The sequence below is a fragment of the Mercenaria mercenaria genome, chromosome 5 (genome assembly GCF_021730395.1).
Source record: "Mercenaria mercenaria strain notata chromosome 5, MADL_Memer_1, whole genome shotgun sequence".
Taxonomy (NCBI): domain Eukaryota; kingdom Metazoa; phylum Mollusca; class Bivalvia; order Venerida; family Veneridae; genus Mercenaria; species Mercenaria mercenaria.
The window spans coordinates 9,461,707-9,473,858 of NC_069365.1; the positions used below are offsets into that span (position 1 = coordinate 9,461,707).

The 12,152-nt window shown below is 37.2% G+C and overlaps 1 long non-coding RNA gene across 1 annotated transcript; it reads right to left on the reverse strand.

The window, feature by feature from the left end:
- Positions 1–2,510: 2,510 nt before the first annotated feature.
- LOC123540655 (uncharacterized) lies at positions 2,511–11,777 on the reverse strand. Its single transcript, XR_008370875.1, has 5 exons — positions 11,650–11,777; positions 9,879–9,958; positions 6,110–6,457; positions 4,819–4,890; positions 2,511–4,147 (listed from the first exon to the last, which is right to left on the reverse strand). It is a non-coding gene; the product is annotated as an uncharacterized LOC123540655 (long non-coding RNA).
- Positions 11,778–12,152: the final 375 nt, after the last annotated feature.

Below are 12,152 nucleotides of genomic sequence, written 5' to 3' on the forward strand. Positions count from 1 at the left end.
ACTGTGGTACACATTCATGCCAAGTTATTTGAAAATCCATCCATCGATGACAAAGATATGGACCGGACACGCCCATCAATGCACTATCCTTTAACGTCTAAGTGTGACCTTGACCTTTGAGCTACGGACCTGGGTCTTGCGCACTGCACGTCGTCTTACTGTGGTACACATTCATGCCAAGTTATTTGAAAATCCATCCATCGATGACAAAGATATGGACCGGACACGCCCATCAATGCACTATCCTTTAACGTCTAAGTGTGACCTTGACCTTTGAGCTACGGACCTGGGTCTTGCGCACTGCAGGTCGTCTTACTGTGGTACACATTCATGCCAAGTTATTTGAAAATCCATCCATCGATGACAAGATATGGACCGGACACGAAAATTGCGGACAGACCGACAGACTGACAGACCGACAGACAGACAGACAGACAGACGGTTCAAAAACTATATGCCTCCCTTCGGGGGCATAAAAAGCATAATTAAATTCAAATATAATTGGGTTATTATAACAGTAGCTGGATCAGGGATGCAGTATTCGGCTCGAGTGGATTTTGCTAGATCGGATCTCACGAGGCGCGCAAACGCCGTGTGTGATCCAACCTTGCAAAATCCACGAGAGCCGAATACAAAGTCCCAGATCTAGCTACTGTTATAATGACCCTTTTATTATATACCTTTACCATTTTGATTCTTGTTTTGTTCTTGAATGAAATCTTCAATGTTTATTGATATTAACTGGAACTAAGTGAAGTTTTTATGTGCGCTATTTATAGAAATGTGTCGTGTCATGCATATTAATGAAAATAGTCCGGCAGCATACAATATGGAAGGTACAATACGGAATTCAAAAGTTACAATACGGAATTGTTGTCTGTGTGTTCATATTTAATTGTAAAATACAAGCTGATTTTTTACAGAATTTATTTAGGTATATAATAAATGACAATGTCAGCCAATGACCTAACATTATGACACTGAAGATATTTGTAACGTTTCAATTAAATATCACTATCAATTTTACAGTTATTAAGTTGCATGTAAAACTTTAACAAAGATTTCCCTACTCCAAAAAGGGAGATAATTCATTCAAACTCCCAGAAAGAGTTCTGGCACTTGGTCAGTGACCTCTGCTAATGACCCCTATTACAAATTTACATATGCAAAGTTTTGAGTGAAAAGCTCTGATAGTGTTTGAGATATTTACCAAAATTTATTAAGTTGAAAAGGGGGATAAAGAGTAATTTTTCATAGATCTTGATCAGAGACCTCCAGTAATGACCCAAATACATATGCACCTTTTCAAGTTTTGACAGTGATCAAGATGTTGGTCAGGTTAAAGTTTTTTTTCTCAAAATTTGACACATAAATAAACAACAGCATAGCTTAAAGTTGCAACCCAAATTATTTTCATTACTTACTGACATATAATGTTACCAATAACTTTAACCCCTTTTTCTAGGTCAAAAAAGGGGGCATAATTCTGTCTAAATTCTTAAAAGTGTTTACTCCTTTTGTCTTCAAGTTGGGGTCATAATGGTGAAAGATGTTCAAAGTTAATATAATATGGAGATTGTTCAATACAGAATAAAGTAAAAGTCTGGACACAAATGTGTCCACAATTATCCACCCTGTACCTTGTTCTTTAGGGTAGAGACGTAGGTCTTGCACACAACACCTTTTTTTGGTGTACAAAACATTTGTGCCATGTTATTTAAAAAAAATTCCTAAAATGCATGACAAAGTTACTGTCTTGACATGAATGAGGACAGACAAATGGCGCGATCTGAATATGCATCCCTTTGGGTTGGGGGCGGGGGGCTTAGGCATAAATACCAACAATCCTAAAATTTCTATTATCATTACTTTGTTCTTTGAATTTATGACTCGGGATTCAAATATATACATGTAATGAATATTTACATTGTATTCTTCTTCTTTCAAAGACAGGTTCCTTTGTATTGGCCTAATATAACAGACTGCCTGTCCCAGATTGCTCTGGTCTGCTAAAAAGTTCACAATGTATCCTCCTGGAGGTAATCGTATGACTTCCAAATCACACCTACTTCGGGCTTGAGTTCGCAACAACTCAAATCCTCTTATCCCAATAAGTTTTGGATACTGTTCTTCTATCTGACTTTTAAAATATTCCGAGCTACTATTTTTGCGAGGTCAGGGAGTTGGGATGTTGGGGATGTGTTATTTTGAAATTTCACATGTTCATATTGAAATATAGATTAAAATTAAGGGGGAGGGGGTGGTGCAACCGGGGGGTTGTTCATATTGGAATTTAGCTAAAAAATGGGAGCAGGGGTGTAACCCCGTTGGGGGGGGGGGGGGAATGTCATTGGGTGTGGGGGAGGGGGGTGCTAGGGGCGCAGGGAGTCGTGATGTTGGGGAAATGTTGTTTTGACATTTCACATGTTCATATTGAAATATAAAAATATAAGTGAAAAATGAAAAAAAATTGGGTGGGGGGGGGGGAGGGGGGGTTCGTTCCGTGGGGATTGGGGGTGTACCCGGAGGGGGGGGAGTTGAGGGCGAGGGGAGTCAGGATGTTGGGGAAGTGTTGTTGTGTTGATTCGAATTCCGATTAGACCAACCATTAGCGAACAGCATGGATCCTGACCAGACTGCGCAGTTGCGCAGGCTAGTCTGGAACCATGCTGGTCGCAAAGCCACTATGTTGGTTTTCTAATGGCATGGCTCGTTTGGCTTAAACATGTAATAAAAATGTATCCAGGTCGCTTTATAAAAAATCCACCTGAAATTCGGCTTGATCTTTTAGTTCGTTTTCGCATCTAGCCGTATTTATAAATGACATCTGCATGGAAAGCGACTTGACACAGCACTTCCGTGGCATCACACTAAATGTGAAACCGTCACTGATATGACCTGCCATGAAGCTACTGTTTTTGACCTATGCATCACAGATCACAGGTATATCAATCAGAAATGAAAAATATATAAGAAATACAAAAAAAAAAAATGGAAAACAAACTACATCCTCATCGCTAGTGGCGTGCGCGTCGTGAGTGGGGTGGGGTGGGGTGGGGGGCATGCAGAAGATAACCTGGTGTGTTGCAAGTATGTTAAAGCACATATTTGTCAATCTACTGCAACAAACAACCAGGATAAGCCAATAAAAATTTAACCCGACAAATAATAATGAATTCACAGTATTTGCTTCTTTCACTACTTTACATGAATAAAATGCCTATGTGTACCCTTTCAAACATTTGTAAAGTATTTGAGTTACAAACAGATGTAAAAATATGTGACCATCAATTTATTAAAAATGAATATAAAAAGTATTGGTTACTTTACATTTGGGAACACCCTGTAGTTATATTTTTTGTTTAATAGTGACACAATTGTTGTTCCTCTTTAACAACAAGCTATGCCTTGAGTGGCCATAAGTGTGATTGAATGTCTGATTGGAAAGTAGAATTATTCTATTCAATTCTATTCTGGAAAAAATAGTTGTTATGCCCCCCTCAACCTTGGCTTAGGTTGGGGGGGATATGTAAGGCTGAGGGGGGATATTGGAATCACTTTGTCCTTCCGTCTGTCCCCCGTCCTTCTGTCTGTCAGTCCATCACACATTTTTGTGACCTGAACTCCTCATTCATTATTTGACAGATTTTATCCAAACTTTCAGCAATGACAACTAACACTGACTACATGTAAGTAATGAACTACTGATGTCTAGATCTAAATAATCTATAGTATTATGTTGTAAAATCCATAATCACAGGGGTTACTCGCTCATACCATCAAGCGCCTATGATTTAATCTGCAGAAAATTAATTTTCATACGATCAATATATCGTGACCAAAAATGGGTACGAGCTAATTTGAGTACGGAAATGACTAGTCCAGGAAATGACACAAGTACGCTATTCATTGACTGTCTAACGACATTGGTTTCTTAACACATATTAATGATTTAAAACCTTTGAACTGTGGTAAATAATAGAAAAAAGTTTAAAACAATAATAAATGTACAAACCGGTACTCAGCGGTAGTTATCGTCGTTGTGTAGATTCCCCGAGGTGAAAATGGACGTTGCACCGAAGATGGAGCTGTTATTTTTTATACGGCGCCCTCTGTCTTAAAAATGCGGTCTGGTGCTCAGCTTCAACTTTAAATGTCAAAATTATTATGAGAACATCCATATTATGTTTCGATCATTTTTAAGACGACGATTATATGTTACATAATGTTTTACATTAACAAATATTTGCAGAACAATAGTATTAACTTGCAATCATTGTTATGAGGACCAATCAAATATTTTATCAAGGATTTTATAGAACAGGTCCTTGTTTTATGATGATTGAGAAAGTTCGCAAAATAACTTCTTAATTATAATTTAAATATTTGCATACAAAGTCCAGTGAATAAATTATAACTCGGCGGTTTTCGTATTATTGGCATAGTAAGCAAATCAAATGCTTCATCTTTATTAAAATATCTACATATTAATTCTTATGACTGAATTATAAAAAACTTATAAGTTTTCAATGGTTGCAACATTAAAGGTCGTGTTATCATTACAATATCACAATTTACATATAAATATGGATAATGCACTATTAAAAAGCGACATGGGAAATGAATTGCCAGCATTGGAAAGGAATTGGCATACTGGAATACCAGTTACAATAATGTGTGAAATGGCGGATGTCCCCTTCCATAGGCTGATCTAAGAAATTCAAATTTCATGATCATCTATTCATCTTCAGTCTTAATTGACAAACTAATTTTTTCATATTACTGTAGCTGTAACTTAAGGAATCAAAATGGACATACCCTGTGATTGATGCTGGGCTGTCTGTTGATAGAAGGTAAATCATCATCTGAAGAATCAACTGGCAATGAAGTCTGAAAAAGTTGAAAGGTTCTTTCATGTTCAATGCAATCACCAACCTGAACAGCAGTTATAAAATTCTGAAAGTTACATTACTGGTTAGAGTGATCATCACAGATTTTAACTAGAATTTGTTAATGGAAACCATCACGTATCCCTGTGCTGCTTCTTTGTCTCAGGGATTGTTCTGTTTGTATTTGAGGCAAGCTGGTCATTAAAAATGAAAAAGTTAAGGGCAATTTCATCTTTTCCGATTTCTAAAAGTGAAGGTTAAATAAAGGTCATGGTCATATATTAATAAAAAAAGTGAACATCTTGTCACAATGATTGTTGTGTGTGAATATGAGCCAAATGAGTGAAGTAACAAGGATGCCACAGTCACAAAATATACCCGTCAAGAGTTTGTTAAGTTGACTCTGTGCCCCCATTTTTTGACCCAGATTTTGTACTCCTCCAAGGTTTCCATAAGATAAATATTCATTCTAAATTTGGTGAAGATCCGATGAAAAATGTGCTCTCTAGAATCAAAAATGTGTTTTCACATTTTCTGACATAGTGACCTAGTTTTTGAGGGGTGGCAACTAAACCCCAGGTGCACATCTTCAAATGGAGCTACACATCCCTGTAAAGTTTCATGACCTCAGGTGAAAAAGTGCATGCCACAAGCAAAGTGGGACAGACAGACAGACGGACTAGGGTAAATAAGTGCTCCCCCCCACCACCGAGTGGTGGAACAAAAACGGCCCTATTTCAGCCAAAATCACTGAACTATGTACTCTTGCCTATAGGGTAAACAAGCATGTAGGTTCCAAAGTCATATGTGCAACTGCTAACAAATTGTTTACTGGTACGAAAAACTTAATACAGATTCTGGATAACTTCTAATAGGAAAAGGTCCATAATTCAGCCAAAATCCTTGACAGAGTTATGTATCTTGCCTATAGATCACGGCCATTGTGTCAATCAAGTATATACCGGCGGTATTTAACGTTTCAAAGCATATGTGAAACGGCTTTGACACAATAAGGTCTGGTTTTCAAAATACTTGACCAAGAAGTGACGCAAACACCAACATTGTAGTGAGTAAGATAGCTATCCCTCTTCCTCAAATAGTTGAGCTGCAAATGGAACAAATTACCTCCTTTATAATACAGACAAATGTACAGGGAATTTACTTACAACTTACTGAAGTGTCAAATTAATTACTATAAAGAAGCTATTGTTTTGGAATACCTTCAACTCTGTATGAAGATAAATCCGTATGGGTGATGTCTTGAGGCTGTTGAAGAAATCTCCTATTGTTGAATAGGTATCAGAGTCAATGGTTTCACCAATAAATGAAGCAAGAAAATATGTTAGACCGGACAGATTCATCTTTGCTGTCAAATTTCTTTCTCTTGGAAAGTACTTTGCTGCCACTAGTGATGTTGCTTCATCTATTGATAGACATTTGTCCATATCGATAACTTGCTTGCCACCACCCTTTTTTGGATCAACCAAATGATACGTGTCACTTGTCTTGTGTTTCCAGCCAACAGTCACACGTCTTGTTTTGCTGGGTTTATGGTTATTTAGTGTTGTCTAAAAATAAAACAAGTTGTAGCTGTAAACTTAAAGTAAACTTGGATACATGGTATAATTGGATATAGCAAACAGATTGTTAATACCGGTAAATACACCAACACAGACTGAAATATGGGTTGAAAAAGTATTTCAACAGTCAATATTGCATGCAATTTTACTGTCTACATGTATCACTATAGCAACAGTTATTTCCTATGTATTCATACTTCTTTATTCTTGAGCTATGTTTTATAATTCTGAAATTTGGTACCATCAGAATTCAAAATTTAACTTTCTGAAAGCCTTCACTCCCCAGTAACACAAGAGCTTCACAGGAGACAGCGCGCTCGACTACTTTGATGCTGGATAGTGAAATTGGGTACATCTGAGGAAGCTAGAGCTGTCACTGGAGTGTTTAATGACTCAAATGTGGATGAAGAAAATGGACAATTAGCTTAAGTCTCAAACATCAGATCAGTATAAAAGGAATATAATTCATGGAAAACTTCTGCAAAAGTAATGAACCATGTGTCATATCATACGGCTAAAAATTAGGAACAACTATTTTAAGTTTGAATCAAATCTATTTAGTAATACTGGAGATACAGCAAAAGTGCAGCACAACTTGAACTGGAAATTCTGTTAGTAAAAAGAGAGCATAACTCAGAACGTACTCGTGCCAGCATTATCAAACTTGTGTTGTATGATGCGAGTGATGATGTGAAACAACCATTTTAAGTTTGATTACATCCATTTAGTAAGAACAGGGATATAAAAAGCATCAAAATTAAACTGAAATTCTAAATAAAAAGGTGAAATAACTCATAAAACATTTTGTGCCGGAGTGACTGACCTTGTGCCATATGATAAGGATGATCATCTGGAAAAACTAATTTAAGTTTCAATCAAGTAATGACAAAGTGCACCAAATTAACCTGAAATTCTAAGAAAAAAGGGGGCATAATTCATGATATATTGGTGCAAGAGTTATGGCCCTTGTACCATATGATGTGGGTGATGATGTAGTACATCTATTCTAAGTTTTAATCAAATCCATTTGGCAATAATAGAGATAAAGTGAAAGTGCATCAAAACTTTAACCTAAAATTTTAAACAAAAGAGGATAATTTAAAAAACTATTGGTGCAAGAGTTATGGTCCTTGTGTCATATGATGTTGATGATGATGAGGAACAATTATTATAAGTCTGAAGCAAATCTATCAGGTAATAACAAAGAGAAAGAGAAAGTGCATCAAAACTTTAACCAATGTGAGAAAGCGGAAGGATGCTGACGCCGGGTCAAGTAGGATAGCTCTCCTTACTTTGTATAGTCAAGCTAAAAACTGAGCAGGCATCTAACAAAAGCAACTGTAACAAGGCAGACCGAAAGACAGCTAAATCCCCCGCCACTGGTATGGATAGTGAAAGGGTAAACCTTTGACCTTGAGCTGTGACCTTGACCTTGAACTGACATGGCTGACCCTTGAATTCTGCAATCATTTGACCCAAGTTTCATGAAAATCCTAAACGGGGTTTAGGAGATAGAGAGCTCAAACCTTTGACCTTGAGTTGTGACCTTGACCTTGAGTTGACATGGCTGACTCATGAGTTCATTATGAGATGATCATTTGACCCAAGTTTAATGTAAATCCTTCAAGGGGTTTATGAGATACAGAATGGACACAAAATGGAAGGCTCAAACCTTTGACTCTAAGTTGTGACCTTGACCTTGAGCTGGTATGGCTGACTCATCAATTCTGCACATCATCTTGATGAGGTGATCATTTGACCCAAGTTTGATGAAAATCCTTCAAGGGTTTAGGCGATACAAAGCGGACACAAAATGGAAGGCTCAAACCTTTGACCTTGAGTTGTGACCTTGACCTTAAGCCGACATGGCTGAGTCATGAGTTCTGCACATGATCTTGATGAGGTGATCATTTAACCTAAGTTTCATAATTATCCTTCAAGAGGTTTAAGAGATACAGAGCGGACACGAAATGGTAGGCTCAAACCTTTGACCTTGAGTTGTGACCTTGACCTTGAGTCGACATGGCTGACTCATGGGTTCTGCACATCGTCTTGATGAGGTGATCATTTGATTCAAGTTTCATGATTATCCTTTAAGGGGTTTAAGAGATACAGAGTGGACACGAAATGGAAGGCTCAAACCTTTGACCTTGAGTTGTGACCTTGATCTTGAACCAACATGGCTAACTCATGGGTTCTGCACATTGTCTTGATGAGGTGATCATTTGACCCAAGTTTCATGATTATCCTTTAAGGGGTTTAGGAGATATGGAGCAGACACAAAATGGAAGGCTCAAACCTTTGACCTTGAGTTGTGACCTTGACTTTGAACCGACATAGCTGACTCATGGGTTTTGCAAATTGTCTTGATGAGGTGATCATTTGACCCAAGTTTCATGAAAATCCTTCAAGGGGTTTAGGAGATATGGAGCGGACACGAAAGTGTTATGGAAGGACGGATGTTCCTACATATGGATACTTATGTGGCTACTCATTTGTTCTCTCTATTGTTCTTTTAGCAACGTAAGAGAAAAATAGCCACATAAAAGCCTTACGGAATGAATGACATCAAAGAAAAAGTACAGTTACCTATTGTTCCTATAGCCACCTAAGTATGCAAATGTGAGCTCGGAAGGACAGAAGGACGGAAGGAGACCATTCCTATAACCCCCCACCACTTGTGGCGGGGGATTAATAAAACTAATGTCATACTAGACTAAACTGTTTCAAGTTGGAATCAAATCTGTTTGGTAATAACATAGATAGAGTGAAAGTGCATAAAAACTTTAACCTGAATTTTTAAGTAAAATGGGAGATAACTCATAAAATACAAAAATGTACAGCTGTCACAGTTATAGCCCTTATATTAAATGATGATGAACAATTATTTTAAGTTTGAATCAAATCCCTTCTGAAAGAACAGATATAGTGAAAATGCATCAAAATTTACCTTAGATTTCTAGGTGAAAAGGGGGCTTAATTCATAACATATTTGTGCCAGAGTTATTGACCTTGTGTCATATGATGAGGGTAGTGACATGGAACAACTATTTTAAGTTTGAATCAAATCCATTCAGTAATAACTGAGATAAAGTGAAAGTGCACTAAAACTTCAACCTGAAATTCTAAGTGAAAAGGGGGGATAATTCATGAAATATTGGTGCCAGAGTTATGACCATTGTGCCATATGATGTGGGTGATGATGAGGAACAATTATTTTCAGTTTGAAGCAAATCCATCAAGTAATAACAAAGATAAAGAGAAAGTGCATCAAAACTTTACTGAATGTGCGGACGCGGAAGGACGCCGACGCCGGGTCGAGTAGGAAAGCTCTCCATAATTCATATAGTCGAGCTAAAAACTGAGCAGGCATCTAACAAAAGCAATTGTAATAAAACTAATGTCATACTAGACTAAAGCTGAGTTTCTTTCTTTTTCGCTTCTGTTGGAATTCTTTCACTTTTGTCAGTACTGGCGACTCAGCTTCTCCTGAAAAGCATATTTCAGTTAATAAAGCAATCTTTATATTCAAGGCTTATCAAAACGTAGTAAGACCACATCGAGGGCTGAGCGCGAAACTATTGTATCTTGTTCTTTATTTATATACAGTTACAATAGTTTCGCGCTCAGCCCACGACATGTGGATAGTTGTTTTTCATTACTTTATGTCTACTTTTTCTTGTACATAACTAGAGCTATCAATGCATAATAAATACGCAAAATTACTGCTTTGTCTAAGGAAATAAGGAAGTTTAAGTCCAAGGGTGTATAATGCTGCAAGGCCAAGGGTCATAATAACATGTCACACAAATCTGCACTACATAATAACCATGTTTATGAAGTTTCATTGGAAACTCTCTACAACTGCAAAAGTTGTACAGTTAAATACCGTCAACTTGAGCATCAATAACTCGAGAACCCTGGGTAACTCAAGGACATTGTATGGTCCCGGCCAATTTTATATTTGTTCAATGGAACTTTACCCTGGATAATTTGAGCATCAATAACTTGAAGACTTGAGCGATGTCTTATCTCCAAGGCATTATTTTGTTCTGTGTTCATATTGGATAACTCGAGCATATATGTATAATAAAAAAGGTTTGCATCTCCATTCATCACAATTTAGGTCATTTCAAAATGCATAGTATTTCAATAAGTACAATAGAGGCAAAATGTTATACCAAGACTGCAAACAACACTGAAGAATAAAAACTGCACAAATGCAAAGTCCTGTTTTTGTACAGATTGTGCTTATTTTAGCAGTGCCACTAGCAGGTTTAAAAGATACAGACAAGCCTTGAATTTGGATAACTCAAGACCTTGGATAACTCTGAGTATTTCGCTTGTCCTCATGCAACCTTGAGTTATCAATGTTTTATTGTAGTTCATGCCACAAACTCCCATTATGCCAGCCAACTCCAAGGGCAAGGAACTGTACAATGCCTTAAATTACCCTCACAAAATATGTTAGGTCAAAATCCAAAATATGTGTGGTTCAGGTAACCCTACCTGCCTTAGTTCTTAACTAGGCCCCAAACTTTTTTAATTCTGAAGAACAAAATCTTTTAATGCTGCCTTCTAATAAGTCCTGATATTATGTTAAAATCACTTCCACAAACAACTATGTTGTTTTCTATTCATATTAGCTTATAATATGTACATGGTTACTCAGGTTGAACTTTAAGACCCTTATCAATCTCTTTACTTACATTTCGATACAAAAATTAAACATAAAATGAGCCGCGCCATGGGAAAACCAGCATAGTGGCTTTGCGACCAGCATGGATCCAGACCAGCCTGCGCTTCCGCGCAGTCTGGTCAGGATCCATGCTGTTCGCTAACAGTTTCTCTAAATGCAATAGACGTTGAATGCGAACAGCATGGATCCTGACCAGACTGCACGGAAGCGCAGGTTGGTCTGGATCCATGCTGGTAGCAAGCCCACTAAGTTGGTTTTCCCATGGCGCGGCTCAAATAATTTTTTTCCTACCTATGGCATGTTACCTGAACCATACATATTTTCTATTTGGCCTGACATACATCTATACTACATGTAGATCAGAAAAAAAATAAAGAGGAAGAAAAACATAGCCACTTGCTAAAACATAAGGTTTGACCACAGATAGAATGAAAATCAAACTACTTATTAAATTCATAACATCTTAATATTAATAACATACCACTTATAAACTGGCGAGTCGAGCCCTATCTCCAGTATTGCTTACACCTACAACATTGTATTCTGCTTCTGATAAATGAAGCACTTCCCGAGGTCCGATCTGCAGGAAACAAAAAGTACAATTAAAACAAGATCAGTCAGTAAGACAGCACGCTCCACTATTAGGCGATTTGACCCAAACACAAAGCTTGTCCAAAAATTTTAACCAATTATGTATGGGGCATAATTCTGTCAAATAAAACAACAATCAAATCAGAGTTATGGGAATTGTTTCCACGATGATTAAGATATATATTAAGTTTCAACTCAATATCTCTGATAGTAGCAAAGATAATTATGTCTAGAAAATTAAGCTTGCCCAAAAACTTTAACCAGAAAACAACCAAAGTATAATACCTTGGTGACCTTGACCTTGGGTATAATGGGCACAGCACCTGCATATACTTAGTGTGTATGCTGCACAACATTTATGTGAAGTTTATGTGATATAAGCAAAAATAACAA